Below are 8,277 nucleotides of genomic sequence, written 5' to 3'. Positions count from 1 at the left end.
CCCTGGTCTTTAACCAATGTAAACTATCCCCTCTGCATCTGAAACATCTGTTGTGTTCCATGCTCTGTTAAGAACAGCTGGAGCAGGAATTTTACTGATTCCACGTGCATGGATTCAATCTTCGCATTGTTTCACATCTCCCAATATCTGTAACCCTCAAACTATTGAGAAGCTAACAGTGTAACATTATACAAGTGATTTAGCTTCAAAGTCCAGTACAGCTTGGGATCTGAAGGATCAGCAGCCATCAGCCTGTCCATTCATTCAAATCAGGAATGGAGAACATGTAGCTGTCCAGGTGTTTCTGGACTACAACTCCCATCAACCTCAGAATCAGCATGTCTAATGGTCAGAGATTATGCGAAGTGCAGTCCAACAATTTCTGGAGGACCACAGGCTCACCAGCCCTAATGGAAATCTTCCTCAGAGGCCATCCTTTGGGAGCCCACACCCTCTGAGGTGTTAGGACTTCTCATTTTTTCAGTGGTGGCATCCTGGCTTGAGGAATGCTCTCCTTGGTATGGTTTGCCTGGGCCCTTCTTTGTATTCAACTCTATTTAGTTTTAAAATGCCTGTCCTGCTTTTGCAAAGCAGCTCACGGCATAAACTGGAAACAATAAAATTCACAGTACTAGTTCACTTTGGAACAGCAGGAAAAATGTGAGATAAATTAGACATCCCAGCAGAGCAAGTTCCATCAAACAGCTGCAAAAAGTAACCCAACAACCCACCCCCACCCCCGGATAATTAACAGTCAGATTAAAACCAAGCTGAGTATGTGACTATCCAGAAGCCTTTATAAAAAGAAAGGTCTTTGCTATATGGGGAGAAGGTGAGACCAACTTCTTTTTAGGAGGCACTTTTTAGGAGGAGAATCTGAGAAGATTCTCCACAGTCAGAGATAGCAGTGCTGCTGAACACCAGTTTCTGGAGGCCACAGGATGGAAGAGGGTTCTTGTGCCTAGGTCCTGTTTGCCAGTTTCCCAGAGGAATCTGGTTAGCCACTCTGAGAACAGGATGCTAGATTAGAGGGGCCATCGGCCTGGTGCAGCAGGTTCTTCTTATGTTGATATGTTCTCTCTCTCTCTGCTAGTTCCAGTATGATGGACCATTAGGATTGATGGAGCACTTAGCAAGGGAGCATGTTCATACAGGAAAGCATAACCTGATCCCAATCCCATAAGAGCTTTCAAGGTCATCACCAGCATCTTGAGTCAAATCTGTCCCAGAATGCAGCTGTTTCAACAGGTGAGTTTGCATGCTCCCAATAGGCAGCTCCACTCAACTGCTACATTCTGGGACAGCTGAAGTTTCTGGACACTTTTCAAGAGCAGTTCCACATAGAGCATTCTGCAGTAGTCCATACATGATGTAATAAATATCTTCAGATCTTCAGAATCCAGGAATAGGTATTGTTGGCACCCCAGCCTCATCTGGACAAAAGCATACTTGGCCACCAGTGTCACCTGAGCATCCAGGGATAGCACCAACCTCAGACTATGACCCTGTTGTGCAACCCCATCCAACCATGGTTCCCAGCCATGTCCATTCTGTAGGAGGCCTACAGAGATAGAAGGAAGGGTTTGCATTTCCATGGAGGGAGTCCCTGTGCATGTATACAAATATGTTTCAGCTGGGATGAGAATGGCTGCCACGCAAGCCAGCATCTAGCAGGAAGAGCAATCCAGGTACTTGAGAGGCCATCTTCATGCCATCTTAACCACGGGCACCAAATGACTGAACCAGGGATGCTACAGAGATCATACAATGTAAGCCTCATTTGTAATCAAGAGGAAATCCAAACCAAACAGCCCGAACCCTTGTAACATTGTGACATTGCTTTGTTTCAAAAATAACAGGTGCTGAGGCACAGAAGTCTGCCTTCAAATTGTTCCCTCTGACCTGGAAGTTCAGCTTCCTAATCCCAGATCTGTGGGAGTCATTTTACAGCTGAGGCCCCCACCATTTGGAGATTGGGATGCAGGCAACAATATTTTTTGCTCCAACGGGGTGCTAATTGTGGTCCAGAGCTCAGGAATGTCAACGTTCCAGAGTACAAGCTAGGTTCCCAAAGCAGCAGAGATCTTTGGAATTAAGATCTTTTTGGATTTAAGAGGAGATCTTTGGATCTTATCTTCCTTTTGTTGTTACCCCATAACGGAAGGCAATCTTAGGCACACCTACTAGGCAGCAATTCCATCACCACACTGGGACATATGCCTGAGTACACATGCATAGGTTTCCACAGCATGGTATATTTCCAGGAATAAGCAAAACCAGGCTGGTGTGGAATCAAGCTCAGAGCCCCTTCCCTCCCCCTTCCTCTTTGCTTTCTGCAGGGTAAGAGGTTCTACATCTGGCGATGTCAGAAAGAAGCCTTTGCTCATAAATCAAAGCCAAACGGTGCTCCCATCGCCCCCAGTGCCTTGGGACCCCTCGCAGGTTTCACCCTCCCGGGTCCTGAGATCAAAAGGCTGTTCCTCAAGCCTTAAACACCTAGGAAAGGCAAAGGGTGATTTGTCAAGAGGATGCACCTTGATCAGGAGGGGGAAAGTGTGGGGGGAGAAGAAGGGGGGCTGGGTTTTCCTCTCTGAGACCTCCACACCACCCCCCAACAGGTTGTCTCACAGTTCTATCAGGCAAAAACCAACAACAGCAAACCCCTTGAATTACATTAACAGAAAGCACTGTATTTTCTGTATTTTAATCAACCTGCTTAAAAGTCTCCCCACCCCTTCTCTCTGCAACACAGATGTGAGGGAGCTGTGGCCCTCCAGATGTCCTCAGACTCCAGGTGAAGGTTTTATCTCCTTTATCTCTCAGACCGGGCATAGGGGGAGGGCAGAATAGGATGGCAAGTACTGTACAAAGGCTGAGATCTCCATGGTCAAAAGCTGGTGTGCCTTCCAAACAGATCAGCCATGAAATGAGACCAGGCTGTTGCAAGAGAGCCAGGGCAGTGTAGAGATTAAATAGTGCTGCCTGCGGAGATCAAGGTTCAAATGCTTGCTCAGCCATGAAACTCAGGCACTTTCTCTCAGACTAACCTACCTCACAGGGTTGCTTTGAGGATAAAATGTGTGCATGCTGAGGAGAACCATGTAGGCCACCTTAAGAGACGTGGCTAAAAGATGAGATATAAACTGAAGAAACAATGTTGCCTGCACACACACACACATACACACACATACACACCTGTCAATTTGGACTGCTTTTTCCTGATTCATTGTCCTTGCTGTGTTTTATAATTCTGTGTTGTAGACCATTTTATATCTTTAAAAATATTCAGTGGCAAATAAATATTTTTAACAGCAGCAACCATATGCAAGAGTGTATGGAGTGGCCAGAAACATTCATCTTCACACTTGTATTCCACTTTGCATCCACAGTGTTCAGGGCAGCATATGGTATGTTTGTGCCTAATGACATTTTAGCTCCACAAGAGCCCTGTAAGAGAGGCTAAAACAGCCTTCCCCAACCTGGTACCTTCCCAGTGCAGTTGGACTCCAACTCCCATCAGCCCCAACCAGCACGGGCAATGGTCAGGGAGGCTGTAAGTTGGAGCTAGAAACATCTGAAAGGCCACAGGTTCCCTGCCCTGGCCCTAGACCATCCCCATTGCTTTATCAGCCATTAGAGTACACTGGCTCTTCATTCACAATGTGCCCTACAGAGAACCCTTGGTTAGTAACTAACACACACACTTTAAAAAGCTAACACTCTCCACTGTCTCAAGATTTGGCTTGGTTCATGCCTCACCTTTGCCAGGGATACAGCATGTGGCTATTCCAATTTGTGAAATAGGGGTGATCATCACCAATTATGAAAAGGACTGTAATGCACTTTGCAGGTTAAAAGCTAGACTTGAAATTGCTTGGCAATCTGATGAGCTCACTTTCCTTTCTGCATTTGAACCTCTTGCCTTATCAATCTTGCCAATCTTCAATCTTTTTTTGATATCCATATGGACTGTTTTTATTAATGTATATGTTTAAGGCAGGATCAATGGATTATATCTTATTGTTAATGTGATCTGACAATGTTTTGATGTTGTTGGGTTTTTTGGTTTTTTTTTGCTATTTCTGCTAATTAAATTGCAGCAGCAGCAGCAACAGCAACAAATGTGCTTACCTAAAGGCTTTTTAGGTTTTTTTAGGTCCCATTGATTTCAAATTCCAGAAGTGTCACCTTGTTGGTTTGCTGTATCAGAAACAGCAAACCATCTTGTGGTGCCTCACAAATTTGTTGTGGCATAAACCAGGGAACTGCTACATGATATCAGGATTTTATTTCTTAATTTGTACATGGATATCCGGACTTTTTTCCAAGCAGTCCCAATTGCAGGTACCTTGTAGTTTATTACATTATTATTATTATCATTATCATTATTATTATTATTATTATTATTATTATTATTATTATTTGGAGACATTTCCTAACAAGAAATTGTTGCTGACATTTTTCTGTTTACACGGAGTCAGCGGGACTCAGATCCTAGAAACTTCTGGGAAAGGACATTGATGCTCAGGCATAAAACATCTGCATATATTCAGGAGGACATAGGTTGCTGTGGAAATTTGCTTTCAGGTAATTTGTGAGATCAGCTTTTCCCCCCGGATCCCATTGATTCAAGGAAGAGAGTTTCCAGCTCAATCCTAAACATACTTAATAATGCAGATGTGTATATCCTATTCCGTTCAAGGGAGTGATACTTACAGGTAAGTGTGCATTGGAATCATATCCACAATGTCACTGATCAGATGTGTGTGTGTCGAGCCGCCACAATTTTTTTTAATAGATGAATTCAACTCCACTAAAGCGTGAAAAATCACAGAGAGGATGAGCCGATTGCAAGTCAGGGGTGGCAACACAGGAAAGGGAAATTTAGCAGCTATGTGGACACAACAAACTGGTCAGAGGCAGGTCAAAATGAATAATGAGGAGATGGGTGGGGATAGAGTGAAATGATTTTTTTCAGCACAGGAACTTCAAAGTGAGATTCCAGCATGTGAGTCTCAGCAACCTTTGATTCCATGTATTTAGGACTCAATCCAGACCAGGGTTTTCTCTCCCACAACAGGTGTAATGTTAGCATATAAAAGCTAGGGTGGTTTTGTTCTCACCAGCTGCTACTGCTGTTGTGGATGGTTCAGTACATTACCTTGTATATTCTGAGCTTTGCATCAAAAACAATTATTATCACAGATCTTTCCTATTATGCAAATGAAAGAAAGGTGTGTGTGTGTCTGTGTGTGTGTGTGTGATGCACGAGATGAAGTGGGCTGTGATCCATAAAAATTTCATAATAATTAATCTGTTAATCCTGTAAATAATGACAAACATATTTCATTTAAAACATACTTAAAGCACATTGCTGCACCCCCCCCCCAAAAAAAACCTGGAAGCTGTAGTTTAAAGGTGCTGGGAATTGTAGTTCTATGATGGGTTAACTAAAGTTCTCACGGTTCTTTTGGGGGAGTCATTAAATGTGATTTAAATGTATGGTGCATGTCCCAGGCAAAAGCAGCAATTTCTGGGAAATAACAATGTGTTTGTTTTACACCAAGTAGGACCAGCTGCATCTCATGACAGAAATTAGGATAAAGAGGACAATTGTTGATATTTATTTATTTTATATATATATAAAAAAACTCATGGCCCTTAGAAATTGTGCAGGGTCTTAGAGCTGAGCTGATATTTCATTGATATTTCATTTATTTCTCTTCATTTTTATTTTTCCTTTTGTGGGGGGGGGGCGGGGAATCAAAATCAAAGACCCAAGAATTGTCTTCCTCCCTCTCCCTCCTTCCCTAACTCAACTGTTTAAAAAGGAAAAGGAAAAAGAAAGGGGGGGGGAACCCTGTCATTATCCCCATTTCCAGATTCCTGTTTGAAATTCGCGATTCAAGCCGGAGGACATTTAATAGCTGGCTGGATTAAATATAGCAGACTCCAGCCTCGACTGCCTTTGAAAAGACAGGTCTCGGGGTTGCGCCTAAATTCGCAGGATGAAAACTGATCTATGATATATGTTTTAAGTTTAGATCTGAAGGGAGAGAGTGAGGTGGGGCGGCGGCGGAGCGGGGAGGAAAAGCCGCCCGGCTCTGGATCTGGTTTATATTGGTGCAAAGCCCTTGAAGTTGAAAGGTGCTCCGCGAACAGAAGAAACTGGCGGGGGGGGCGGGGGGCAGCCGCGGCATAACTGGAATATTTGATTATGTTACATTTCCACGTGGCTCCAATGTTTGCCTTCTCCCCAGCGTCAGAAGGAAAACGCAAGGCAATGGTAATTGATGATGATGATAGGTTAATAATAGGTCAATAATAGGTTAATAATGATTATGATGGTTAATAATAATAATAATAATGAACATTTATTATTGTTGTTGTTATGATTATTATTATTTGTTAATATAACAACAATATGATTGATATGATTAATAATAATGACAAAACGTGGCTAAAGGTTGCATGGGATAAGAAGGCTGCAGTCCTTTACGGGCATACCTGGAAGTACCGGTAAGTCCTATTGACTACAATGGGGCTTACGTCTGAAAAGACCTCCGGTTCCACACCGCTTGAGGTCCACCGGGTACTCCTCGTTCTCGCTTGATCGTTGGTGGGGGAAAGGCACCGCTGTTCCTCTGAATCCTAGAATTAGTAGCGTTGGAAGGGATCCGCGGGGTCATCTAGTCCAACCCCCTGCTATGCAGGAAACTCAACTCGAGCATACCTGACGGGTGCTTTTTTTAAGGAGAGCCCACCACCTCTCCTGGCTGGAACAGCTCTTACTACTGTCAGAAAGTTATCCGGACAGAAGGCAAGATGCAATTCCTCCTCATACTATTACACACACACACACACACACACACACACGTGTGTGTGATTCTGTGTTATATTTTCCCCTTCCTCCTAGGAACGCGCCACACGTCGTTCTTTCGCTGCGTCGTTCAGTCTCACAACAACCCTGCAAGGTAGAGCACTGACCCTAAAAGGTTCCAGTCAATCCAACTGCGAAGCGGTAGACCGGGTCTGAATCTGTTAAAGTCCGTGGCAAAACTGGCTGCTGCTTAAAATCGTGTGAAATGGGAAGCGGGGGTGGAGTGGGGGGCTAAAGGTGTGTCGCTAGCCAGTAACTTGAGTCAGACCATTTAGCTCAATAACTAACTTAGTTGGTCTCTAAGGTGCTACTGGAAGGAATATATTCTTTTTATTTTATTTTATTTTATTTTATTTTATTTTATTTTATTTTATTTTATTTTATTTTATTTTATTTTATTTTATTTTATTGTCTACATTGGCAGCGGCTCTCCAGGGTTTCGGGGAGGGGGTGGCCCCAGCCCCCAAAATGCCACGAATGGAACCCGGGAGTTTCTGCTTGCCCAGAGATTGCTCTCCCACTGAGTCATGGCCCGAAGTGCTACCCTAAGGAGGGACAGCCCAGCTGCTGTTTTATTCCACCACCATGCCCCACAACTGAATTTCTTTCGCTCCTGTTCACAAGATCAGAGGCGAAGCGCAACACGACGACTTTTGGAAGTGGGGGGGGGGGCGCTTTTCACAGAGCAATCTTATGCCTGCTCTGTCAGTCCCTTTCAGTTCGGTGAGGCTTCTTGCCAGTTAAACGGGCAGCGACTGCAGCTATTCTGTAAGTCGCTGCTCAGAAGTAGGTCCCATTGAATCCAATGGGGCTGACTCCCAGGTTGAAAAGGGGACAAGATTTAACAGCACAATCCGAACCACGTCTTTACTCAGAAAGGCTGAACTCGATAGGAAAATCGGGTTTATAGGTAGGATTTGCGTTAGAATTGCAGCCCTGGTCTGTTACAGCACATAAACTCTCACGCACGTGGTCAGGATCGTGTGGCCATTTAAAGACTAACAGGCTGCTTAAGTTTTCCCGGGTTGTTATTTAATAAAAATGGACTCAAATTCAGAAAAGCTTCTGCCCGGAGAAAACTGAAGTAACGGAACACTTCCCCTAGGCCTACTGAACTCAGTGAGTCTTACTTCCGAGTAGACATGCCTGAGGTTGCATTTGTTAGTCTTGGTACTACCAGACGCTCGTATTTGTTTGTGTATGTGGGTGATACCCCCCCCCTTTTTTTAAGCAATAAAAATAAGATCTAAGGCTAGAGCGATTATGATAAAAACGCTCCGGGAGGAAAGCGAAGGGGTGACTCCTCGTTCCGCTCGTTATCCTAATTTAATTCGGTGCATTTTATCTATCAATCTATCTATCTAACTCCTGGAGGGCGAGAAGAGTATGTCTCAGGG

Source organism: Podarcis tiliguerta (genome assembly GCF_965153285.1).
Source record: "Podarcis tiliguerta genome assembly, chromosome: 12".
Classification (NCBI taxonomy): domain Eukaryota; kingdom Metazoa; phylum Chordata; class Lepidosauria; order Squamata; family Lacertidae; genus Podarcis; species Podarcis tiliguerta.
The sequence above is the reverse complement of the archived record's forward strand: the minus strand, read 5'-3'. Positions refer to the sequence as shown.